This window comes from Bos grunniens, chromosome 16 (assembly GCF_055505025.1).
Source record: "Bos grunniens cultivar Pamir isolate PY7600 chromosome 16, Bosgru_T2T1.0, whole genome shotgun sequence".
In the NCBI taxonomy this organism is placed as follows: domain Eukaryota; kingdom Metazoa; phylum Chordata; class Mammalia; order Artiodactyla; family Bovidae; genus Bos; species Bos grunniens.
In genome coordinates, this window is record NC_141180.1 from 53,735,564 (window position 1) to 53,763,480 (window position 27,917).

At 41.1% G+C, this 27,917-nt stretch overlaps 1 long non-coding RNA gene across 2 annotated transcripts; it reads left to right on the forward strand.

The window, feature by feature from the left end:
• The first annotated feature begins 18 nt into the window (after positions 1 to 18).
• On the forward strand, positions 19 to 27,262 carry LOC147356855 (uncharacterized). Of its 2 annotated transcripts, none has more exons than XR_015143577.1 (2): positions 19 to 300; positions 26,583 to 27,262. It is a non-coding gene; the product is annotated as an uncharacterized LOC147356855 (long non-coding RNA). The 2 variants fall into 2 exon arrangements; XR_015143576.1 differs by lacking the exon at positions 19 to 300 and adding an exon at positions 19,818 to 19,917.
• The last annotated feature ends 655 nt before the right edge of the window (positions 27,263 to 27,917 follow it).

A 27,917-nucleotide genomic window follows, 5' to 3' on the forward strand; every position in this document is an offset into this window, starting at 1 on the left:
GACGCAGGCCGGGGCGGAGTCCCGAGGCCCCGCCCCCCGGCCTGGAGCTGGGGTGGGCGGGCGCCCCCTCCGCGGGGCGGGATTCAGTTGCTCCGCGGCGCTCGTTTCTGCTTTTTATGTGACTCGGCGACAAGCCGGGATGCCGAGTTCCTGCAAGTCCCAGCTCCCTGAGGCCTGTTCTGCGCGGTGCTGGTGCTGGTCCCCGGGAAAAGGTGAAAAAGGCAGGAAAGGTCTCAAGTGAAATGAGACTGCGCTTTAGCGCCTCGCGGGGAGGCTGGAGCTTGAGCCCAAGAATCCTTGGTCAGTAATCAGTGGCAACTTGCCCAAGTTTTGTTTAATTTTGAAAAGCAAATTATTTACTGAGCTGTTTTTGGCTGCCTCCTCGAAATAATACCTCAGGAAAAAATGCGGAGCGTGTGGTGATTAAGAGCTAATTAAGAAAAAGGAAATCACTCTCGTTGAGAGTGAAAAATCATGAGGAATTTGTTGTTCTGCCTGAATTATTCTAGTGTGACCATTTCTCTTGTAAGTTCATTGCTCAACCTTACATCTATCACAGGTCATTTGAACCACCGCCTCTTCTGAGAGGACATTTTGTCTCAAAATTAAGTTACCCCTTCTCCAATAAAAAAGAAACTGACTAAGATTACAAAAAGGAAGATAACCAACAGGATATTCTCAGTAAAACACCACATCCACACATGCACACTACAGCCAAGTGTGATCAAATACCTAGAACCAAATGCTAATGTATAGAAAATAGAACAGAGGAGCATGTTAAACTACACCACAGACATAGAATCAGCAAGATCTTGACTGTGGGAAATTCTGTAGGGCAACATCCTGAGTTCTTTAATAAATAAAATGCAAGAGAAACAAAAGAGGGAAAACCGACAGATTAAAAGGGCTGCAAAAAACGTCAATCAACTGCAATTTATTGATTTTGTATTTTAAGTCGTTTACAAACTGTATTTACAGCATTTTAGTTTGTGTGTGTGTGTGTGCGCGCGGCTGTTCTGGGTCTTCCTTACTTTGCAGGCTCTTCTCTAGTTGCTGTGAGCAGGCTTCTCATTATGGTGGCTTCTCTTGTTTCAGAGAACAGGCCCTAGGGCCCCCGAGACTTCAGTAATTGCCACTCCTCAGCTGTAGAACACAGGCTCAATACTTCTGACAAGGGCTTAGTTGCCCGAGGCATGTGGGATCTTCCTGGGTCAGAGATGGAACCTATGTCTCCTGCCTTGGCAGGTGGATTCTTTACCACTGAGCTGCCAGGGAAGCCCACAGCTTATTCATCTTATTTAGATTGTGATTCAAATTGTGAAAAGTTTTAAAAATTGACACGTGATCATTTCATTCAGATACTGATTAGATATGTGGTGATATTGAGGAGTTGTTAATTTAACTGTGATAATAGTGCTATATTATGGTTACAGTTTTATTTTGTTTTTTTTTTTTAAGACCATATCTGTTAGTGTTTCATACCAGAGGTAAAAACCTCAAACAAACTAAAACAAATAATGGTGCATGCAGTTAACCATACAATGTTATACTATGCCTCACTAAAAATAAATGAGGAAGGTCTTTGTGTGTTAATATGAATTAATCTTCAAAATACACCATTAAATGCAAAACATTGAGCAGGAGCGGGGAGTGTATGCATAATGCATATATAATATGTTTTTCCTTGGATATGCACAAAATAGGTTTAGAAAGACATTCAAGAAATGATTATATTTTAGGAGAGTAAGTAGAAATCTGAGGGAAAGGGTTGGGAGGGAATATTTTCACTTAGTTCTTTTCACCTTTTATATTTGAATTGAATGTGGATTTTGACATTCTAGAGAAAAGGAGAAGAACTCAGTTACAGGCTTTTTGTGGGGATTAACAATATTTTAATTACACATAGGCATGCACACGCACTCAGCAATGGCCACAGGACTGGAAAAGGTCAGTTTTCATTCCAGTCCCAAAGAAAGGCAATGCCAAAGAATGTCCAAACTACCGCACAATTGCACTCATCTCACACGCTAGCAAAGTAGTGCTCAAAATCCTTCAAGCTAGGCTGCAACAGTATGTGACCAAGAACTTCCAGTTGTACAAGCTGGATTTAGAAAAAGCAGAGGAACCAGAGATCAAATTGCCGACATCCATTGGATCATTGAAAAGGCAAGGGAGTTCCGGAAAAACATCTACTTCTGCTTTATTGACTACGCCATAGTCTGTGACTGTGGATCACAACAAACTGTGGAAAATTCTGAAAGAGATGGGAATACCAGACCACCTGACTTGACTCTTGAGAAATCTGTATTCAGGTCAGGAAGCAACAGTTAGAACTGGACATGGAACAACAGACTGGTTCCAAATAGGGAAAGGAGTACGTCAAGGCTGTATATTGTCACCCTGCTTATTTAACTTATATGCAGAGTACATTATGCAAAATGCTGGACTGGATGAGGGACAAGCTGGAATCAAGACTGCTGGGAGAAATATTAATAACCTCAGATGTGCAGATGATACCACCCTTATGGAAGAAAGCAAAGAAGAACTAAAGAGCCTCTTGATGAAAGTGAAAGAGGAGAGTGAAAAAGTTGGCTTAAAACTCAACATTCAGAAAACTAAGATTATGGCATCCAGTCCCATCAGTTCATGGCAAATAGATGGAGAAACAATGGAAACAGTGAGAGACTATATTTTCTTGGGCTCCAAAATCACTGCAGATGGTGACTTCAGCCATGAAATTAAAAGACGCTTGCTTCTTGGAAGAAAAGCTATGATCAACCTGCTGCTGCTGCTAAGTCGCTTCAGTTGTGCCCAACTCTGTGCGACCTCTGAGACAGCAGTCCACCAGGCTCCCCCGTCCCTGGGATTCTCCAGGCAAGAATACTGGAGTGGGTTGCCATTTCCTTCTCCAATGCAGGAAAGTGAAAGTGAAGTCACTCAGTCGTGTCCGACTCTGAGCAACCCCATAGAGTGTAGCCTATCAGGCTCTTCCATCCATGGGATTTTCCAGGCAAGAGTACTGGAGTGGGGTGCCATTGCCTTCTCCGATGACCAACCTAGACGCATATTAAAAAGCAGAGACATTACTTAGCTAACAAAGGTCCATCTAGTCAAAGCTATGGTTTTTCCAGTAGTCATGTATGGATGTGAGAGCTGGACTATAAAGAAAGCTGAGTGCTGGGGAATGGATGCTTTTGAACTGCAATGTTGGAGAAGACTCTTGAGAGTCTCTTGGACAGCAAGGAGATCCAACCAGTCCATCCTGAAGGAAATCAGTCCTGAGTATTCGTTGGAAGGACTGATGCTGAAGCTGAAACTCCAATACTTTGGCCACCTGATGTGGAGAACTGACTCATTGGAAAAGACCCTGATGCTGGGAAAGATTGAAGGCAGGAGGAGAAGAGGATGACAGAGGATGAGATGGTTGGATGGCATCATCGACTCGATGGACATGAGTTTGAGTAAGCTCTGGGAGTTGGTGATGGACAGGGAAGTCTGGTGTGCTGCAGTCTGTGGGGTCACAAAGAGTCGAAAAGGACTGAGGGACTGAACTGAACTGATGCACATACATACATGTTTCTTTAGTTTGGGCTTTTAAAAGATCTTATTGTGTTGTCTTACTTTCATATCTTTTTCTTAAAAAAAATTCTGAATGTCTTTTTCTGTGGGTCGTATATTGTACACTCTTTAAAAGATTTATTTATTTTTGACCGAGAGCAACACTGGATCTCAGTTGCTGCACACAGGCTTTCTCTAGTTGCAGCAAGTGGGAGCTGCTCTCTGGTTGCAGTGCTCAGGCTTCTCATTGCGGTGGTTTCTCTTGTGGTGCATGAGCTCTAGACCACAAGCGCTTCAGTAGTTGCCACTCCCAGCCTCACAACTGGCTCAACAATTGTGTCTCTCAGGCTTCGTTGCTTTGTGGCAAGTGGAATCTTCCTAGACCAGGGATTGAACTGTTGTCCCCTGCATTGCAAGGTGGATTCTTAACCACTGGACCACCAGGGAAGCCCTCATTTTCTTACTCTTGACAGGGAGTTTGTCTTAAAACAATCATACCAGACATTCTAGAAAGGCAGTACTATCCAGTCTGCTCTCAGAAGTTGTGGGTAAATCCCAATAGCTCCTGATGATAACTGGGAAATGTCAGACAATGTAGTTTCAGAAGACAATAATCATATTTTTGAAATCAACCTGTTCTTCCATTTGAATTTTTCATTTTCCATTTAAAAAAAAATTTTAATGAGAATTCATTTTTAAACATTGAAGCATAATTGATTTACAATATTGTTAGTATATTTCAGTTTACAATATTGTTTTGTTATACAACAAAATGATTCAGCTATATATATTTATCAGACTATTTTCCCTTATAAGTTATGACAAGATATTGAATGTAGTTCCCTATGTACATTCTTTTTCTAAAAATATTTATTTATTTATTTGGCTATCCTGGGTCTTAGTTGCGGCACGAAGAATCTTTGATCTTCATTGCAACGTGCAAATTCTTCATTTCGGCAAGTGGGATCTAATTCCCTGACAAGGAAACCTGCATTGGGAGAATGGAGTCTTAGCCACTGGACCACTAGGGAAATCCCCCTTGTGTAAATTGTTGTTGAGTATCTGTTTTATATATAGTAGTATGTGTTAGGAGAAGGCAATGGCACCCCTCTCCAGTGCTCTTGCCTGGAAAATCCCATGGACAGAGGAGCCTGGTAGGCTGCAGTCCATGGGGTCGCTAAGAGTCGGACACGACTGAGCGACTTCACTTTCACTTTTCACTTTCATGCATTGAAGAAGGAAATGGCAACCCACTCCAGTGTTCTTGCCTGGAGAATCCCAGGGACGGGGGAGCCTGCTGGGCTGCCATCCATGGGGTCGCACAGAGTCGGACACGACTGAAGTGATTTAGCAGCAGCAGCAGTATGTGTTAATCCCATACTCCTAATTTATCCTCCCTCCACTTTACCCTTTGGTAACCACAAATTTGTTTTCTATGCTACAAGTCTGTTTCTGTTTTGTTAATAGATTCATTTGTACTATTTTTTAGAATCCACATGTAAGTGATATAATATTACTCTTTCTCTTTCTGACTTACTTAGCATGATAATCTCTAGGTCCATCATGTTGCAAATGCAATATTTCATTCTTTTTTTTTTTTTGGCTGAGTTATATCCCATTGCATATCAATACCACACCTTGTTTATCCATTTATCTGTTGATGGATAATTTGCTTCCATGTCTTGGCTATTGTACATAGTGCTGCTGTGAACTTTGGAGTACATGTATCCTTTTGAATTAGAGCTTTCATCTTTTATGGATATATGTTCAGGAGTGGGCTTGTTGGATCAAATGGTAGCTTTATTTTTAATTTTTTTTAAGGAACCTCCACATTGTTATCCATTGTGACTGTAAAAATTTGCATTCTCACCAACAGTATAGAAAGATTCCCTTTTCTCTACACCCTCTCCAACATTTATTATTTGTAGACTTATTGATGATAGCCATTCTGACTGGTGTGAGGTTATACTTCATTGTAGTTTTGATTTGCAATTCTCTAATAATTAGCAACGTTGAGCATTTTTTCACGTGCCTGTAAAGTCATCTGTATGTCTTCTTTGGAGAAATACCTATTTAGGTCTTCTGCCCATTTTTTTTATTGTGCGTGGTTTGTTTTTTTTAATATTGAGTTGTATGAGCTATTTGTATATTTTGGAAATTAACCACTTGTTGGTCGTATTATTTGCAAATATTTTCTCTCATTCCGTAAGTTGTCTTTTTGTTTTTTTGATGGTTTCCTTTGCTTTTAAGTTTGATTAGGTTTCATTTCTTAATTTTTGTTTTTGTTTATTTGCCTTGGGAGACTGATCTAAGAAAATATTGCTATGATCTGTGTCAGAGGATATTTTGCCTGTGTTCTCTCTAGGAGTTTTATGGTCTTATATTTAGGTCTTTAAACTATTTTTTGGCCACCTCATGCGAAGAGTTGACTCATTGGAAAAGACTCTGATGCTGGGAGGGATTGGGGGCAGGAGGAGAAGGGGACGACAGAGGATGAGATGGCTGGATGGCATCACTGACTCAATGGACGTGAGTCTGAGTGAACTCCGGGAGTTGGTGATGGACAGGGAGGCCTGGTGTGCTGTGATTAATGGGGTCGCCAAGAGTTGGACACGACTGAGCGACTGAACTGAACTGAACTATAGTCACCATGCTGTACATTATATTCCCGTGACATTTCTTTTATAACTGGAAGCCTGTACCTTTTGACTCCCTTCAAATCTTTTGTGTTTTTATAAACAGTAACAACCAGTTAAATAATGCAGTCAAATAGAAAGATACATTTATAACATAAAAAAGGACCTAAAAAGCAAAAAAAGGACCTAAAAGCAAATCTAACAAGAGATGTATAAGATCTTTAAAAGAAAATATTAACATTTTATTGAAAGACATTAAAGACAAATGGTGAAATAGGCTCATAGATTGAAAGACTAAATACAACAAAGATGTCAGTTATTCCCACTCCTACAATTGATCTACAAATTCAATGTAGTTTTATTCAAAATTAGGTTTTGGTGGAACTTGATAAATTTGTATTAAATTTATGTAGAAGAGTAAAAGCGGAGAAGGCAATGGTACCCCACTCCAGTACTCTTGCCTGGAAAATCCTATGGATGGAGGAGCCTGGTAGGCTGCAGTCCATGGGATCGCTAAGAGTCGGATATGACTGATCGACTTCACTTTCACTTTTCACTTTCATGCATTGGAGAAGGAAATGGCAACCCACTCCAGTGTTCTTGCCTGGAGAATCCCAGGGACGGGGGAGCCTGGTGGGCTGCCATCTATGGGGTCGCACAGAGTCAGACACGACTGAAGTGACTTAGCAGCAGCAGCAGAAGAGTAAAAGGGTCAAGAATAGCCAAAACATATATCTATAAAAGAACAGGTAAGAGAACTTAGTTCACCAGCTGAAAAATTCTTATAAAGCTTTAATATATAGTTTGAAGATAGCATATTAATAATATAGTGTAGTATAATAGATAGCATAGTAATAATTCAGGGATAAATAATATAATAATGAGACAGAATAGAGGGTACAGAAATAAGTTCTATCAGTATATATAATTATAAGATCAGTGAGGAAAAGGAAAGATTTTCAGTAAAAATAGTGCTGGGATAATTGGTTATCAATATGAGAAAACATGAGATTGAACTTATATTTTATACTAAAATTAGTTCAGTGTATCTTATAGACTTAAAAGTGGAAGATTAAGAAGATTTTGAATAGAAGATATTTAGGGAGGTTTAGGAAGTGATTTCTTAAAAGAAGATGCAAAAAGTACAAATCATCAAGAAAACAAATTTTAAAAGTAGACTACTTCATTAACTCTAGAAACTTCATCAGAAGTCATCATGAAGGGCTTCCATGGTGGCTCAGTGGTGAAGAGTCTGCCTGCCAATGCAGGCGATGGGGCTTTGGTTCCTGATCTTTGAAGATCCCACATACCGAGGAGTAGCTAAGCCCACGCCCCACAATTCCTGAGCCTTGTATTCTAAAGCCTGGGAGCTGAAACTACAAAGCCCATGTGCTGCAACCACTGAAGTCCGCATGCCTTAGAGCCCACAACAAGAGAGGCTACTGCAGTGAGAAGCCCGTGCACCACAATTATATAGGAGCCCCTGCAAATCCCATGGACGGAGGAGCCTGGTGGGCTGCAGTCCATGGGGTCGCTAAGAGTCGGACACGACTGAGCGACTTCACTTTCACTTTTCACTTTCATGTATTGGAGAAGGAAATGGCATCCCACTCCAGTGTTCTTGCTTGGAGAATCCCAGGGACAGGGGAAGCCTGGTGGGCTGCCGTCTATGGGGTCGCACAGAGTCGGACACAATTGAAGCGACTTAGCAGCAGCAGCAGCAGCAGCAGCTCACCGCAACTACAGAAAAGCCTGAACAGCAACGAAGACCCAGTACAGCCGAAAATAAATAATAAACAAAACTATTTTAGAAAAGTCATCGTGAAGAGTGAAAAGACAAACCATAAACTGAGAGATTTCCAACACATACAAATAATAAAGGACTAGTATAAAATATATACTTTAATATATATAAAGAACTCTTAAGAATTAAAAAGAAAAAAAGGAGGGGAGACTATAAGATAAAAAAGTAAAAACTAAGACTTTAACAGAAAAGGAAGCCTTAGTGTTGTCTCAGAGTCTAATCTGGCATGCAGATACCATGTCAAGTATTTACAGCAGAGGGAATTTAACATAGGGCATGAGTTATACCAGTGATGGAGGAGTTGGGAGGCAGAGGGAATAGCGAGGACAATGTGGGAAACTATTCCCATTCCCTCAGCTGGAAGGAGACAGAGGTAGGAGAAAGTGTTCTAGGGCCCCAGAAGGTAATACTGCCCAGTGGAAGCTGAAATTGCAGTGAGCATGTCTGGGAGGAGCTCAAGCCACAGTCGCAGCAGGCAAAGCCCAGGGTAGAGAAGGGAGGGGAGAACTCCTTGGCTTCACCCTTCTGCCTTCAAGTGTCCTCCCCTCAGTGTTTCCTATTAACCAAACTCAGCCAGAATCCAGTTGACATGGGAGCCCATGGAGTGAGCCCCTCTACAGTGCACTGCAGGAGAACATGAGGAATGGATCTGAGGGTAGACGGGCATAAACTAACACAAATGACCCAGGATGAAGTGAAAAATGTTCAACCTTATTATATCAATGACATGCAATTAAACTCTACAGGAAGACACCATTTTAGAAGTTCTCACTCCCAGCCAAACAACTACAACTGGTGGATGTTTTAGAGAACAGCAGCTATTTAAAGTCTGTGGAAATTGTCCTAAGGACATACAGCAAATAAAATATTTATTCAAAGGATCTACTAAATTTCAGCAAAAACAGCAAATGTCTACAGCACTTGAATGATGACCTGCTTTTACTCCCGTCAACCCAATCTCAATATAACAGATGCACCTCTCCAGGCAGCTGTGGCCAAGAAGATAAGGTTCCCTATTCCCCAGCTCCCAGTAAAGGGCTATGGTGTCTTCCTAGGAGGGACAGGTTGCCAGCATTTCTCATGCTTCCACCTCAACTGCCTCACCACAGTTCCATGTTGCAAAGGGTAAATTCCAAGAGAAATGAAGCAGGAAGTCAAGAGTATTCATCCACTTGCCATCTCATGGAGTGGGAGCTCTACAAAAGCTGAGGCAGACTGAGAATACTGGGCTCTCAATCATCCTCACATCAACTTGTTTGTATCCCTGGAAAGGGCCTCACATTTAACTGAATCAGATTGTGGAGCAACTTATGCTCGAGGACATTGTCAATAATAACAGAGTTATCAGCCAGCAATTAGAGAAACCTACCAGCTGGGTGTTATACCAAAAGAAGCAGCCAACACATCAGGGAAAGGTATAATCAAAAAGTGCCCTGATGACATCCCTGGTGGAAGAGTGGATAAGAATTCACTCGCCAATGCAGGAAACATGGGTTCGGTCCCTGGTTCGGGAAGATCCCACATGCCGTGGAGCAACGAAGCCCATGCGCCACAATTACTGAGCCTATGCTCTAGAGCCCATGCTCTGAAACAAGAGAAACCACAGCAATGCGAAGCCTGTATACCACTACAAGGAGTAGCCCCTGCTCGCTGCAACTGGAGAAAGCCAACACACAGCAATGAAGGCCCAGTGCAGCCAAAAGTGAAAAAAAAATTTTTTTTTTTAAATACCTTGCTAATCACATTCTGAAGGAGATCAGCCCTAGGATTTCTTTGGAAGGAATGATGCTAAAGCTGAAACTCCAGTACTTTGGCCACCTCATGCGAAGAGTTGACTCATTGGAAAAGACTCTGATGCTGGGAGGGATTGGGGGCAGGAGGAGAAGGGGATGACAGAAGATGAGATGGCTGGATGGCATCACTGACTCGATGGACGTGAGTCTGAGTGAACTCTGGGAATTGGTGATGGACAGGGAGGCCTGGCGTGCTGCAATTCATGGGGTTGCAAAGAGTCGGACACGACTGAGCGATTGAACTGAACTGAATCATTGAGTGACTGCAGAACTTCAGGGCAATGCCCCATGGTGAGCAACATTAAGGCCTTCACAATGATAGAGAAATAGGATTTACTAAAATAGTCCAGCCAAGGGACTTCCCTGCATTCCCAATGTAGGGGACCTGAGTTCCATCCCATCAGGGAATTAGGTCCCACATGCTGTAACTAAGAGTTCGAATGCCACAACTGCAACTAAAATATCCCAAGTGCTGCAGCCAAGACCTGGTGCAGCCAAATAAAAAAAGAAAAAGTCCAACGAATTCACTTAACAAACAGCTACCACAACAAACTCTGAGGGATAGGGGGAGGAGAAATCAGTATTGAGAGCTCCTACAATTATATTACCCAAGCTGTCCGTTTTTCAGGGTTAAAAAAAAGAGAGAAGAAGACATGCAAAGAAACAGGAAAGTGAGTATCATCCACACAAGGGGAAAAAACAAATGACAGAAATTGTCTGTGAGAGGGCCCAGACTGAACAACACTTCACAGCTGTGACAATAAATATGCTTAAACAACTAAAGAAAACTGTGCTTAGAGAGGTAAAGGAAGGTGTGATGAAAATATCTCATCACACAGAGAATATAAATGAAGAGATAGAAATTATAAAAAAGAACTAAAGGGAAAGTCTGAAGTTGAAAAGTTTAAGACCTAAAATGAAAACTGCACTAAAGAGGCTCAACAGTAGATTTCAACTGACAGGAGAAAAATCTGTTGAATTTATAGATAGAGATGATATGACCTGAAGAATAGAGGGGGTTTTTTTGTTTTTAAATGAAGAAAAATGAGCAGAAACAGGGCAAATGCCATGTGAATGTGAAGATAGACATCTACAAGCTGAAGATAGAGTTCTAGAGCAAATCCTTCCATCAGAGCAAAAGGAATCAGCCTTGCCAACAGCTTGATCTCATGGTGTTAGCCTATAGAACTGTGAGATAGTAAATTTCTGTTAAGTTTCCCAGTCAATAAGTTTGCAGTAGAAACTAATACAGGCACCAATCTGTCATCTGCTGCTAATCTCTCCAAAGTGAGTCTGAAAAATGTTTTAGCATAAACTTTGATTCCGCAATACAAGTGAGCTTTCAGTTAAGAAAAGTGTAAAACCTGTACAGGTTGGTCTTTTTCTTTTAATTTGTCTGTGCTGAGTCTTTGTCTTTAGTTGAGCCGGTGGGACCAGGCTCTGACCAGGGATTGAACCTGGGTCCCCTGCATTGCAAGCATGGAGTCCAAACCACCAGATCACCAGGGAGGTCCCTCAGGTTGGTCTTTGAAGTCATGTCTCCATAAGCAAAAATGCTGACCTACGAGGGGTTCATGCACAGAACATACAGAACAGAGTTGCTTGCATCTTCTTTCACCTATGACACTATTTGGAAAATAGGTAAAGTCATACTTTTCTGTAGCAAAACACTTCAGAAGAAGCTACTCTTGTGGCAAAATTGCTGAAGGAGTAGACTGGGGAAAAAATTATTGTATTTCCCAAATGTATTTCTTTCTGTCAACCCTAGAGGTATTGAAGAGACACAGACTGTAAATTATAGTAAAACATCAGCGTGTCAGGAGGCAATCTATGGGAAAGCCCTGCAAGCATGACTCTTCCTCGCACGCAAGTAGACTTTCACTTGCTTCTGCTGAAGTTGCCAGATGCCTTCACTCCTTGATAGTCTGGTGCCAAGAAAAATACACATGTGTTTTCAGTGTAAGCAGAAATCTGTGTGAAGTCTCTGCTCATCTGCAGACATGGTATCAGAGAGAGGAATTCAAACTTGTGGAACGTGTGATCGATTTTGTGAGAGCCTTCTCAGGCAACAAGTTTAAAAGCATAATCCTAAGTATATTAATGTTGGATACAAATTTGACTTTTCCTTTTGTTTAGGTGTTTTATCAGAGGCTTCAAAGCTGTGAATGGGAGGGGGTCAGGTGCTCCATGTCAGTCATGCTCAAAGATGATGCAAACTGCAAAGACTAGAAAGAAATGTCCTGGACTTCAGACTTCTGATAAGAGATACGTCATATGCTCCCCACGTTGTTATATATGAGGAAACTAATGCCTGCTGAGGGTAAATTTTGTTATTATTAGCTTATCACCCCCCACCCAAGTGTCTGTAAGAAGAAGCAAAGAGAATAATCAAGAAAGGTAATAGAGAGGATTCCTTGGGTGGTTCTGTGGTCCAATGCAGGGGCCCAGGTTCAATCCCTGGTCGGGGTAGATTCCACATGCTGCAACTAAAAGACCCTGAGTGATACAACTATGACCCAGCTTAATCCAGTAAATAAATTTTTTAAAAAGTAATAGAAGTTCTTAAATTTCTTTTGAGTGAGTTAGTGGTGGTGGGCTGGGCTTCTCTTCTCTGGTACACGAACCAACCACATGCTCTGCTGAAAAAAAGCATTGTCACTTTGTAAATCCTGGCCAAGTGAGGCGGGTTTCATGAAACCATCCCTAGAGCTTGACGTTTGTGTCTGGGGACACACAAGGGCTAGTCCCTGCCTCGGGACTGACAGTACCTAAAGGTTAGAGGTGCTTAGGAGCTGTCTGTGGACAGAAGGTCTCTGCAGGTAGTGGCTTTGCCAGCAGGGAAATCAGGTGAAATGGGTCAGAGTATAACATTTGACAAGGGCGGGATCTGCACCTTCATGGTTGCTGGCATGGCAGAAGAAAACTACCAGTAGTGTGGGACTCTGTCCTTTTAAAAAAACCTGCCTATCACCCCCTCGCCTTCTCCCACCTTCCTCACCCTCCTCTCCTCCAGGTTGCTGCTACTGCTGCTAAGTCGCTTCAGTCATGTCCAACTCTGTGCGACCCCAGAGACGGCAGCCCACCAGGTTCCTCCATCCCTGGGATTCTCTAGGCAAGAATACTGGAGTGGGTTGCCATTTCTTTCTCCAGTGCATGAAAGTGAAAAGTCAAAGTGAAGTCACTCAGTCGTGTCCAACTCTTAGCGACCCCATGGACTGCAGCCTACCAGGCTCCTCTGTCCATGGGATTTTCCAGGCAAGAGTACTGGAGTGGGGTGCCATTGCCTTCCCCCAGGTTAGATGCCAAGAGTCCTGCAAGAGGAGATAGAGGAAAAGCCAGGAAGAAATATCCTCCTCCCTGCCTTTCTCCTCTGTAAACATCTAAGCCTAAATCAGGCCTGACCAGTAGAAAGAGGAAAGAAGCTTTTAGTCTAGTGAAACAATATCATGTTTACCTGGATCAGACTGGAGTTTTAAATACCCAAATAAAGGGAATTAATTTATTAGTGACCAAGAGAAACTGAAAGACTCTGGGCTCTGCCTGAGTCTTCATCTGAGTCAGAATTCAGCAGAACAGTATAAAGGGCAGCTAAGAAGGAAAACATACTATCTACTCCTGTCAGCACTCTTCCACGTCCAGCTCCTCTGAAAGCAGTTGCGCTCTGATGACTCTTGTATCCTCCAGTGTCTCTGGTTGATGAGAAATGAACATCATGACTCAGAATAGGGGCAAAGGGCAAAGACTAGAAAGAAACGTCCCAGACTTCAGATCCCCTGATGCGAGATATGTCACACGTTCCCCATGTTGTTTTATATGAGGAAGCCAATGCCCGGGAAGAGTAAGTGGTGTGTCTTAGCTCACACAGCTTACAAAATGTCAGTAGCTCAGCTGGTAAAGAATCTGCCTGCAACACAGGAGACCCTGGTTCGACTCCTGGAGGATCTACTCCCTTTGATTCCTGGAAGATCTGTTAGGAAGATCTGCTGGAGAAGGGATAGGCTACCCACTCCAGTATTCTTGGTCTTCCCTGGTGGCTCAGCTGGTAAAGAATCCACCTGCAGTGTGGGAGACCTGGGTTCGACCCCTGGGTTGGGAAGATCCCCTGGAGAAGGGAACGGCTACCCACTCCAGTATTCTGGCCTAGAGAATTCCATGGACTGTATAGTCCATGGGGTCGCAAAGAGTCGGACACGACTGAGTGACTTTCACTTTCACTTTCAAGAAGGAACCAAGGCTCTCTGGCTCCAAATCCCTAATGGAAAAGGGAATGATCTGGAAGGGACTTGCACTGTGAGGAAGGTGGGGCTCAGGACCCTGTCAACACCATGAACCTGTGACAGAACAGTTCACAGGGTGAAGTAGTTGCCAACCATACCCATGAGTGGAGGAAATGGTGTGTAGCTTTTATTCTTTCCGAGTCTGGATTTTGCAGACTGAGTGACTGTTTTGTATATTTGTAATAAATATACAGGGGACTTAGAGCTTTTCAATGCTTTGAATTTTCTAGAAAACAGAGGCTGTTTTCTAGGCTTTTATTGATATAAGGCATGTCCAAAATAAAACCATAAAAGGCTCATGCCTTCCTAAAAATACTATGTTTCTGGTCTGCTGATGCCTGGAGAAGCATTAGAATTGGTACAGACCATTTCAGGGGGGAAAAAAATAGGAAGAAAGAAAAAGAGGAAAGAGTTTTTACATTATTGCCCATAAAATGTAGAGAGCCTGAACATGAACATACAGAAATTATTTCTTCTGGCAGATGTGTAAAGGAGTGTCTTTACTGTTTTTAGCCACAGCACTTCTGACACCAAATGAGAGGCTTTTTTTTTTTTTTTTTTTTCTCCTGACATGAAAGAGGTGGTGTCTTTTCCATCATTTCTTCTTCAACTTGCTGACATGACCTACCGAGAATTAGCATCAGGTTCCACAGATTTAAAGGTTCAGTCCCCTCAGTGGTCCTCCACTTCAGATGTCAATCACAAGTCCTGGGCCTCATGAATGTTTGACCAAGCCCAGCTGTAAGTTGGGGGTTCCATAGCCCCTCCTCAGGTTTGATAATTTGCTAGAATAACTCACAGAACTCAGGAAAGTGCTTTACTTTTCTCTTTTTTTTGGCTGGGTCTTCGTTGTGGCTTGTGGGGGTTTCTTCTGTTGCCGAGCATACGCTCTAGAGTACTCAAGCTCTTTCACTGAGATGCTTTCAGCTTAGTTGCTCTGTGGCATGTGGGATCTTAGTTCTCTGACCAGGGATTAAGGCTGAAAATTCTAACTCTCTAATCATGCCCTGGCCTTTCTGGTGACAAGGCCCATCCTGAAGCCATCTAGAGCCCTGCCAAGAAACACTTCATTAGAAAAAAAAAATACACAGGATGACTCAAGGAATTCCAAGCCATTAGGAGCTCTAAGTCAGGAACCAAGAATAAAGATTGAGTTTCAGTTCAGTTCAGTTCAGTTCAGTCGCTCAGTCGTGTCCGACTCTTTGCGACCCCATGAACTGCAGCACACTAGGCCTCCCTGTCTATCACCAACTCCCGGAGTTCACCCAAACCCATGTCTATTGAGTCGGTGATGCCATCCAACCATTTTATCCTCTGTCGTCCCCTTCTCCTCCTGCCCTCAATCTTTCCCAGCGTCAGGATCTCTTCAAATGAATCAGCTCTTCACATCAGGTGGCCAAATATTGGAGTTTCAGCTTCAACATTAGTCCTTCCAGTGAACACCCAGGGCTGATCTCCTTTAGAATGGACTGATTGGATCTCCTTGCAGTCCAAGGGACTCTCAAGAGTCTTCTCCAACACCACAGTTCAAAAGCATCAGTTCTTCAGCACTCAGCTTTCTTCACAGTCCAACTCTCACATCCATACATGACCACTGGAAAAACCATAGCCTTGACTAGATGGACTTTTGTTGGCAAAGTAATGTCTCTGCTTTTTAATATACTGTCTAGGTTGGTCATAACTTTCCTTCCAAGGAGTAAGCGTCTTTTAATTTCATGGCTGCAATCACCATCTGCAGTGATTTTGAAGCCCAGAAAAATAAATAGGTTAGGGTTAGCTGCTCTTGCTAAAAAAAGATTCTCCACATCAAACACTTAGAGGGACATATACCCTCCCTCAGTCCTCAAAAGGATGCTATTTACCCATACCTATCAGGCTCAGGAGGTAAAAGTGCTCTGATAATTTTTAAAAAACTTTTTAATATAGCCCTCCTGCCCCAGATTATTTTACGTATGTATGTATGTATTTGGCTGCATTGGGTCTTAATTGTGGCATGCAGGATCTTTATTGCATCATGCAAGATCTTTTCTGCATTTACAATGGAGAAAAGACAATCTCTTTAACAAGTGGTGCTGGGAAAACTGGTAAACTACCTGGAAAAGAATGAAGCTAGAACACTTTCTAATACCATACACAAAAATAAACTCAAATGGATTAAAGATCTAAATGTAAGACCAGAAACTATAAAACTCCTAGAGAAAAACATAGGCAGAACACTCTCTGACATAAATCACAGCAAGATCCTTTATGACCCACCTTCCAGAGTAATGGAAATAAAAGCAAAAATAAACAAATGGGACCTAATTAAACTTAAAAGCTTTTGCACAATGAAAGAAACTATAAGCAAGGTGAAAAGACAGCCTTCAGAATGGAAGAAAATAATAGCAAATGAAGCAACTGACAAAGAATTAATTTCCAAAATATACAAGCAGCTCATACAGCTCAATACCAGAAAAATAAATGACCCAATCAAAAAATGGGCCAAAGAACTAAACAGACATTTCTCCAAAGAAGACATACAGATGGCTAACAAACACATGAAAAGATGCTCAACATCACTCATTGTCAGAGAAATGCAAATCAAAACCACAATGAGGTACCATCTCACACTAGTCAGAAAGGCTGCTATCAAAAAGTCTACAAACAATAAATGCTGGAGAGGATGTGGAGAAAAGGGAACCCTCTTACACTTTTGGTGGAAATGCAAACTAGTACAGCCACTATGGAGAACAGTGAGGAGATTCCTTAAAACACTGGAAATAGAACTGCCATGTGACCCAGCAATCGCACTGCTGGGCATACACACCAAGGAAACCAGAATTAAAAGAGACATGTGTACCCCAATGTTCATCGCAGCAGTGTTTACAATAGCCAGGACATGGAAGCAACCTAGATGTCTATCAGCAGACAAATGGATAGGAAAGTTGTGGTACATACACACAATGGACTATTACTTAGCTATTAAAAAGAACGCATTTGAGTTCTAATGAGGTGGATGAAACTGGAGCCTATTATACAGAGTGAAGTAAGTCAGAAAGAAAAACACCAACACAGTATATTAACGCATATATATGGAATTTAGAAAGATGGTAACGATGACCCTATGTGCAAGACAGCAAAAGAGACATGGGAACAAAGAACAGACTTTTGGACTCTGGGGGAGAAGGCAAGGGCAGGATGATTTGAGAGAATAGCATTGAAACATGTATATTATCATATGTGAAATAGATGACCAGTCTAAGTTTGATGCATGAAACAGGTGCACTGGGACAGCACAGAGGGATGGGGTGGGGGTTTGGGATGGGGGGACACATCTACACCTGTGGCTGATTCATGTCAACGTATGGCAAAAACCACCACAATATTGTAAACTAATTAGCCTCCAATTAAATTAATTTACAAAACCTTTTTAAATAGCCCTCCTGCCCCAGATTATTTATGTGTGTATGTATATAAGTGTGTATCCTGCCCCAGATTATTTTATGTGTGTATGTATATAAGTGCGTATCCTGCCCCAGATTATTTATGTGTGTATGTATATAAGTACGTATGTGTTTGGCTGCGTTGGGTCTTCGCTGTGGCATGCAGGATCTTTATTCCATCATGCAGGATCTTTCATTGTGGCATGGGTGCTCTGTAAGTTGTGGCTCTTTGACTTAGTTGCTCTTCGGCATCAAACCCAAAGGCCCCTGTATTAGAGAGTGGATTCTTAGCTACCAGACCACCAGCGAAGTCCCTGCTCTAATAATTTTTGAATGCATTTACTGGTGACATGTTTTGAAATGACTTTGATTATAATAGGAGCTACTCTTCATAGTCAACCAACCTGTTATTTGAAAAACATGTTAAGTCTTGTGCAAAAAACTCTTTCATCATATCATCTTACAGAAAACAATTGATATAAGCAGTAATTCCTTAAAACCACAAACTTTGAGGTTCATAATCTTTGGGAACAGGAGCAGACAATGTACTCAGGCACCATTCCTTTCCCTGGGCTTGCCCTTGAAACTGGTCATCTATGCTGTGTGATCAGATAAGGCGATCAACTAACTTTATATAACCTTTGCTAATTTAAGCTGAGATTTGTCCTACTGATAAACAAAGATATTCTGGAGTGCCTGGTGAGATGAGTCACCACCATTCCCAGCGGCCACTGGCTTATATTTGTCTGGTTTTTTTTTTTTTTCCTAGGCAGTTATTTTGTTAAATTATATATTTAAGCCAAAGAATTTCCCCTCCTTCCCTATGTGAACGTCTGACTAAAAAGGGAGCTGCTGTGATTAAAGTTTAAAAGTTGACCAGATGTAGAGACATAAAAAATAATAGAAGTTAACAGAGGCAAGGGAAGAGAAGAATGGGGAGTTATTTTTTAATGAGTACAGGGTTTCTGTCTGGACTGATAAGTGGATAGCAGTGATGGTTGTATAACATTGTGTATATACACAATGCCACTAAATTGTACAGTTAAAGATGGCTAGAATGGTAAATTTTATGTATATTTTATGACAACAAAAGAAATGAATAGGGCCTCAGAGAAATATGGGACACCATAAGCTCATCAACATACATGTACTGGAAATACCAGAAAGGGAGGAGAAGTAGGAAAAAAAATTTTTTTAAAGCGGAAAACTACCCAAATTTAATGAAAGACAAAGAAATCTAAGCTCAATGGACTCCAAGCAGAATGAACACAAAGCAAAGAGATCCTGATCCAGGCACATCACAGTAAAAATGCTAAAAGACAAAGAGAAAACTTTGAAAGAGCAAGAGAAAAATCACACAAAAGGAGACCCCAAAGGATTAACAATTGACTCCTCATCAGAAACAATGGGGACCGGAAGGCAGTGGGATAGCATATTCCAAGTGCTGGCTGGGCAAAACACTGTTAAGCGAGAACTAGATCCCAGGGACTTACTTCCCTGGTGGTCCAGTGGTTGAGAATTTGCCCTGCAATGTGAGGGACGTGGTTTTGGTCCCCGGTCAAGGAGTTAAGATCCCACATTGCTGTTGGTCAACTATGCCTGGTGCTGCAACCACTGAGCCCATGCATCACAACTAGAGAGTTCACGCACTGAAATGGAAGGTCCTGAGTGGCGCAACTAACATCCCACGCAGCCAAATACATACCTAAAGAAATGAATCAATATTAAATAAAAAAGAAGGTCCCATGCACCACACTAAGGGAACCTGTGGGTCACAGCAAAGATCAAAGACCTTTGCAACTAACACCTGGCCCAGCCAAATAAATAAATATTTAAAAAAAAAACAAAACACCAACAAACCGGATCCCACATGCAGCAGCTAAAAGTTTGCATGCCACAACTAAAAAGATTATGAATGCCACAACTAAGACCTGGCACAGCCAAATAACAAAAAGTAAATAATATTTTTAAAAAAACTATCTTTCAAAAGTGAAGACATAATGTAGAGGTTTTCAGGTAAACAAAAACTGAGAGAATTGCTGCTCAAAAAGCCACTTGCTAAGAAGTATGGAAAGAAGTGCTTTAGGCTAAGAGCAAACGATCTCAGAATGTAACTGAAGTCCACATGGAAAGATAAATAGCCCCAGTATACGTCAAATAATGATGAAAGACAGCATAAATGCTTATTTGTTTTCCTTGCTCCTCTTAACTAATTTTAAAAGCAATTGTGTGTGTTTGTGTGTGTGTGTGTATATATACATATTATATATATATGTAAATTGTATTATTGGGCCTATAACATATAAAAATGTAAAATATTTGACAACAGCACAGAAGATATAATGGGAGCAAAGCTGCCTTGGATTAAGGACATGACACCAGATGATAACTCAACTCCACAGAAGCAAAGGAAGAGAACTAGAAATGGTAAATAAGGAGGCTAGTATAGCAAACTTTATATGTACTTTCCTCAGTTTCTTTATAAGGCATAGAATTATATAAAGTAACAATTATAACAGTGTATTTTTGTAATGTATATAGATGTAACATGTTTAACAATAATATTAGGTTGGTGCAAACATAATTGCAGTTTTGGACCATGAATTTTAAATCACTATAACTAGGCTCATTATAACACATCTTTATTACTCAAAATAGGAATCATTACAATCAACACATTTTTGCCAATGAGAAATAAGTTTGTTTACTCCTGTGGCATAAAAATCCATGCATTTTCTTCATCCCAGGGGTTGTGGAAGCATTTTCCTTGCAAAAAGTTGTCAATATGCTTGAAGAAGTAGTAGTTGGTTGGCAAGAGGGCAGGTGAATATGGCAGATGAGGCAAAACTTTGTAGCGCTATTGGTTCAACTTCTGAAGCGTTGATTGTTGTGATGTGAGGTCAGATTTATTGTGGAGAAGAATTTGGCCCTTTCTGTTGACCAATGCCAGCTGCAGGTGTTGCAGTTTTCAGTATATCTCATTGATTTGTTGAGCATACTTCTCAGATGTAATGGTTTCATTGGGATTCAGAAAGCTGTAGTGGATCAGACCAGCAGCAGACCACCAAACAGTGACCATTCCCTTTTTTTAGTGCAAGTTTGGCTTTGGGAAATGCTTTGGAGTTTCTTCTCAGTCCAGCCACTTAGCTGGTCATTGCTGGTTGTCGTATAAATTCACTTTTTGTTGCATGTCACAATTTGATTGAGAAATGGTTTGTTGTGGTTGTGTAGAATAACAGAAGATGACACCTCAAAATGACAATGTTTTTAATTTGTGCTCAGCCACGAGGTACCTATTTATCAAGCTTTCTCACCTTTCTAATTTGCTTCAACTGCCAAACAACCCATTGAATGGTCAACTTTGAGTTCTTTGGCAACTTCTGGTGTAGTTTCAAGAGAATCAGCTTCAGTGATGGCTCTCAATTGGTCATTGTCAACTTCTGATGGCCAGCCACTCTGCTCCTCCTCTTCAAGGCTCTGCACTGTACGTTTGTTAGCAGTTCTTGGGCCAAATGCGTTATTGAAGTTGCAAGTTGTCTCTACTGCTTTATGACCCATTTTGAATTCAAATAAGAAAATGCCTTGAATTTTCTTTTTGTCTAATATAATTTCCATGGTTTAAAATAAATATAAAATAAACAGCAAGTAATAAATCATTGGCAAAAAAGAGAGACGCACATTAAAATGATGTATAACATAACCACATTTATTTAAGAATGTATTCCAATGTCAAAGGGCAAAGTTCAACAGTGCAGGAACTGCAATTACTTTTGCACCAACTTATCAGCATGAAATGGAGGAAAAAGAAATAGCTATATATTTCTACATCTTACTGGAATTAAATTAGAATAAATTTAAAATATTCTAATTAGTTAAGATGTATATGTTAAGTTCTAGTGCATCTACAAGGAACATAACAAAAACACAGGAAAAACTTAATGGTATTAAAATTTTACATAAGAAAATATTCATTTAATGCAAAAAGCAGCAATAAAAGAGGAATAGTGTGAAAAAAGAGATGGAACATACAGAAAACAAAAATTAAAAAGCAAACATAAATCCAAGCATACCAATAATAATATTAAATGTGAATGGATTAAACAATCCAATCAAAAGGTAGAGACTGACAGATTAGATTTAAAAAAAAAAAAAGATCCAATTACATGGTGACCACAGGAGACACACTTCAGATTTAGAGATACAAATAATGAAAATAAAAGAGTGAAAAAAGATATGTGTGCAAACGGCAATCATAAGAAAGCTGGACACAATAGACTTAAAAAAATTGTTACTAGAGTTAAAAAGGGACTTTTTTTTATGGGACATATTATAAGGATTGAAAGGTTAATCCATTAGGATATCCATCTAAGAACAGAGCCCCAAAATACATGACGCAAAACTGATAAAATTGAAGGGACAAATAGAAACTCAATAATAATAGCTGATTGAGATGACAATACCCCACTTCCAATAATGGATAGAACAACTACACATATGTTCCACAAGGTAATAGAAGAACTAAAACTTCAAACCCACTTTAAACCTCAAAATCCATAGAACACTCCATGAAAAAACAATAGAATACACATTCTTCTCAAGTGCACAAGAAACATCCTTTAAGATATACCACATTTTAGGCCATAAAGCAAGCCTCAAAATGTTTGTAAGGATTGCAACATGCTAAGTAAGTTTTCTGACCACAATCAAATGAATTAAAGTCAAAAGTAGAAATTTGGGGAATTCACATGTGTTCTGGATATTAATTCCTTATCAGATATATGCTTTGCAAGTATTTATTCCCATTCTGTGGGCTGACTTTTTAAAAAATATTTATTTCTTTGGCTGCGTCTGGTCTCAGTTGTGGCACGCGCAGTCTTCATTGTGTCTTGTGGGATCTTTTGTTGTGGTGCAAAGACTCTCTAGTTGTGGCACGTGGGCTCTGGAGTGTGAGGGCTCAGTAGCTGCGGAGCTCGGGCTTAATTACCCAAGGTATGTGGGATCTTAGTTCCCTGACCAGGGGTCGAACCGGAGTCCCTGGCATTGCAAGGCAGATTGTTAATTACTGGACCACCAGGGAAGTCCCCAATACTAGCATTTAGACTGATAATTTTTTTTTAATTTTTATTTTATATTGGGGTTTAGTTTTACAATGTTATGTTAGTTTCGGGTGTCCAGCAAAGTGATTCAGTTATCTATCTATTTATATGTATATCCATACATATATCCATTCTTTTTCATATTCTTTTCCCATATAGATTAATTCAGAATACTGAGTAGAGTTTCTGTGCTATAGAGTAGGTCCTTGTTGATTGTTATATATGGTAGTGTGTACACATTAATCCCAAATCTTTTTTTAAATTTTTATTTTTATTTTTTTAACACCAGAAACATTTTGTCTTGGGTATGAATGGATACATGTATATGGCTGAGTCCCTTTGCTATTCACCTGAGACTATTGTTAATTGGCCATACCCCAATCCCAAACTCTCAATTTATTCCTCCACCTTTCCCTTTTGGTAACCATAAGTTTGTTTGTGAAGTCTGTGATAGACTAGTTCTTTTTTTTTTTTTTAATTTTAAAAAGTTTATTTATATTAAAAATAATTATGGATTTTTGGCTGCACTGGGTCTTTGCTGCTTTGTGTGGACTTCTCATTGTGAAGGCTTCTCTTACTGTGCAGCACAAGCCCTGGGCACGAGGGCTTCGGAAGTCGCAGCTCATGAGCTCAGTAGCTGTGGAGTTTTGTTGCTCTGCAGCACGTAGAACCTTCCCGGACCAGGGATTGAACCCATGTCCCCCGCATTAGGCAGGCAGATTCTTATCCACTGCACCACCAGGGAAATCCCTTTGAGCCTCTCTAAAAAAGTTATTTTAAAATGTCTGTCTAGTATATCTGCCTTTACGCCTTTTTAAGTTCTGTTGATTTATATTTTCCTCTTTAATGGGCTGTAAGTATAAGCTTACACTTATAAGTATACTTATATCCTGTTTCTTTGTATGCCTTGTGGGCTTTTGTTGTTGCTGAAAACTAGACATTTGAATCTAATAATGCAGTGACCCTGGGAATCAATTTTTTTATATGTTTATTTTGATTGTGGTAGGCTCTCTCTGTGCTGAGGCTCTGGCTGAGGTGTAAACTTAACGTCCTTTCAGTTCTTTATTTGAGCCTTTCCCTCAGCATACCTCGTCACTTTCTAATTTTCTCTGTACATATCGAGGTTGTTAAATCTTAGTCTTTAAAGTGTGGCTTTTAGACAGTAACAGAGAGAAAGACGAAGGAGTGTTGGGGAAAGGAGTGCTGGCTTTTTAAATCTCAGGGCTTCCCTTGTGACTCAGATAGTAAGACTCTGCCTGCAATGCGGGAGACTGGGTTTGATTCCTGGGTTAGGAAGATGCCCTGGAGAAGGAAAATAGCTACCCACTCATACCACTATTCTTGCCTGGAGAATTCCATGGACAGAGGAGCCTGGCGGGCTACAGTCTGCTGCTGCTGCTGCTAAGTCACTTCAGTCGTGTCCGACTCTGTGCGACCCCAGAGATGGCAGCCCACCAGGCTCTCCGGTCCCTGGGATTCTCCAGGCAAGAACACTGGAGTGGAGTGGGTTGCCATTTCCTTCTCCAGTGCATGAAAGTGAAAAGTAAAAGTGAAGTCGCTCAGTCATGTCTGACCCTCAGTGACCCTATGGACTGCAGCCTTCCAGACTCCTCTGTCCATGGGATTTTCCAGGCAAGAGAACTGGAGCGGGGTGCCATTGCCTTCTCCGGGGCTACAGTCTATGGGGCCACAAAGAGTCGGACAAGACTGAGTGACTAACACTTTCGCTTATACTTCAGAAGGCACTTCAGCTGGTTGGGGAGAGGCTTGCAACAATGGAGGGAGGTACCACAGTGGCTTCCCACCATCTTTATCTGCACTCCTGTGATTAGAAGCAGCAATCAGTGATCAGAGCACAGATCTCGACTACGGCAGGGGGGACAGGGCTCCTTTTTGCTCAGCATAGGACCCAGTCTATTGCCCAAATCAATAGATCTCCAGGGTTCTAAAATAATTACATCAGACAGGTTCTGCCAGTGTAATTTTCCTCTAGGTGGGGAGGCAGATTCTTGGTTTCTCCTACTCCTACTCCACTCTTCCCAGAGTCCTTTGGATTTCTGTACTGACTCTCTCAGGTAGAAAGTATTTTACAGATGATGAAACTGAGCTTCAGAGGTACTAACTACCCAAGCTGGTATTACATAACTCATAACAGGTCTGGCTGGGAATAGGGGCCCACTAATTCTGGTTCCACAGCGTGTATGCTTGACTCTAAGTTGTGTCTTAAGGTGAAGGAAGTTCTGAAGAGGCTCCTCTCTTTATTCTACCAGGTACAGCTCAAGGTCCTCCTTCCTTTTCAGGTCCATCAGCCCAAGGTGGAGAAGGATGAGGGCTGCCAGACTGGTTTCTGTCCCATGGCTCTCAAGGAAGTACTGTTGTTGTTCAGTCACTCAGCTGTGTTTGACTCATTTTGACTTCATGGACTGCAGGACGCCAGGCTTCCCTGTCCTTCACTATCTCCTGGAGTTTGCTCAGATTCATGTCCATAGAGTCAATGATGCCATCCAACCATCTCATCCTCTGTCATCCCCTTCTCCTGCCCTCAGTCTTTCCCAACATCAGGGTTTTTTTCCCCAATGAGTCAGCTCTTCGCATCAGGTGGCCAAAGTATTGAAGCTTCAGCCTAAGTCCTTCCAATGAATATTCAGGATTGGTTTCTTTTGGATTGACTGGTTTGATCGCCTTTCTGTCTGTCCAAGAGACTCTTGAGAGTCTTCTCCAGCACCACAATTCAAAAGCATCAATTCTTTGGCACTCAGTCTTCTTTATGGTACAACTCTCACATCAGTACATGACTACTGGAAAATCCACAGCTTTGACTATGTGGATCTATGTTGGCAAAGTGATGGCACTGTGGGGCAGTGCAAAAAGTCCTGTGAAATATTAAAAATATCAAAAGCAAAAGTTTTAAAATATTAAAAATAAACTTCTCCAGGAGGCTAGAAAGGCTGTAATAGCAAATTGTCTTCTGTGGTTAAAAAATATATATATACATGCTTAAAGTAGGACTTAGAGGAAATACATGTAACCAATGCAATGTATATTCTATACTTCTATTTCCTTAGTCATATCTATTGCTCTATATAAACCACTATTTATTATTAATTACCTGCTTATTATGTGCTGAGCACTGTTAACTCCTTGACATTCATTGCTTTATTATCCTCTTATAAATAAGACACGGGCTTCACTGGTAGCTCAGCTGGTAAAAGAATCCACTTGCAATGCAGGACACCCTGGTTTAATTCCTGGGTGGGGAAGATGCCCTGGAGAAGGGATAAGCTACCTATTCCAGTGTTCTGACTCAGACAGTAAAGAATCCGCCTGCAATGTGGGAAACCTGGATTGGGAAGATCCCCTGGAGGAGGGCGTGGCAACCCACTCCAGTACTCTTGCCTGGAGAATCCCCATGGACAGAGAAGCCTGGCGGGCTACAGAGTCAGACACGACTGAGCAACTAAGCACAGCAGAAGGGAGGCACAAACTGCATTTGCTTTGGGAATGAAAGGCCACTGTTGTGGCAGCACCTAGGGTATAGAACCTGGATATCTAAAGAGTTAAGGCGCTTTCTTGAAAGCTTGCTGCAATCCTTCAAAGGAAGAACAAGCATTTGAGGTCCCCTTCCCTTCTTCCCTCACTCCGTCTTCTGTTTAGCCTTGAAGTTTTAGCAGAAGTTTTCCCTGTGTCTTAAGACCAAGAGACACACCTTAGGTCATCCCAGGAGCCAGTATTACTCTTTACACTGCTGCTTCAGATTCCAAGTAGAAACTGACTTTTGTTCAATGCAAAGAACCCAGGGAAAAAGAATCGAAGGAAATGTAAGAGTTGAGGAAATTGAAAGCTCTTTGGTTGAATATTTTTCTATGAACAAAACTGACTGAATTTGGGGGAAGTTCATCCTTGATTTGTACTCCTTTTCCAGTCGTAATTTGGACTTTGTGCTCAAACATCCACATTGTTTTTTCTCCTTACAATTTCCTATAATTTTGCTTTCAGGAAATGACTCACCAATACCAGAGCAACACAAGCAAGTTAAAATATTTTCTGGATGAAAGAATCACCTTTAATGGATCCTGTAAGTGTTGTTTCAGGAATTAACATGAGAAAGGTCATAAATAGAGACATCCTTTTATTTTTAAAGCAACAATACTGGTGAAGTTCTTGGTTTCCCAAAATGTGCTTTCTACACAACTGAACCACCTGAGTACAAAGAATTCCATCCTGATCCGCCCTCCAAAGATGGGGAGATACACAAGTTGTCTTTATTTTTCTAGGTTTCTATGATAGCTTGATGACTAGAATGCAGTGATGGTGCTGGAGTAACTGGTAACACTGCTGTCATCCTCATCTTTCAACTTAAATTCATCTGTGATCTCTTTTCTGAACATCTAAGTTATGAACAAAGTAGGTAAAGTGTGTCTCAAAGAGTGTTTCCAGTCATTTCGTTTTGTTTCTAGTAATTCCTTATCGGTTACATCTTTGTGAAACAGAGGTGAAATTGATTTGCATGGTTTTATTTCATTGAAATTTTGAATATTTAGTTTTGGAGCTGGAAGGAATTTTGAAAAGAGAACTAGTCTTCTTCCCCAGCAGGGCAAGAGAATTGGTATCACTTCTTTCGTATTGATCGGTAGCCAACTTTGTAATAAAGTGACTGTGTTAGTGGCCTCTGACTACATCTATTGCCAGGACTGCCTTATTTAAGATTACGGGTTCTCATAAGTTGGACACGACTGAGCGACTAAGCACACACACACACACACACACACACACACAGAAGCCTTAAAAATATTTTTTACCCATATGCCTAATGTAAATGCATTACCAAAAAACTTCAGGACAAAAGTTGCCTCCTTAGAGCCTAGTCTTTCCATGATTTTAAGCCTTGTATATTACTCTTAACATTAGTGATTCTGGCACAGACTGCTTCTGGTTGATGTATGAAATCTATATATTTATTGAATTTGAAGAATTAATGTAATCTAGAGTCCCACAGCTCCCAGACATTTTAGAATGTAGCAGAGTGTAGCAGCGGAGAAGGCAATGGCACCCCACTCCAGTACTCTTGCCTGGAAAATCCCATGGACGGAGGAGCCTAGTGGGCTGCAGTCCATGGGGTCGCTAAGAGTCGGACACGACTGAGCAACTTCACTTTCACTTTTCACTTTCATGCATTGGAGAAGGAAATGCCAACCCACTCCAGTGTTCTTGCCTGGAGAATCCCAGGGACGGGGGAGCCTGGTGGGCTGCAGTCTCTAGGGTTGCACAGAGTCGGACACGACTGAAGTGACTTAGCAGCAGCAGAGTGTAGCAGGAATACATAAGCTTAGG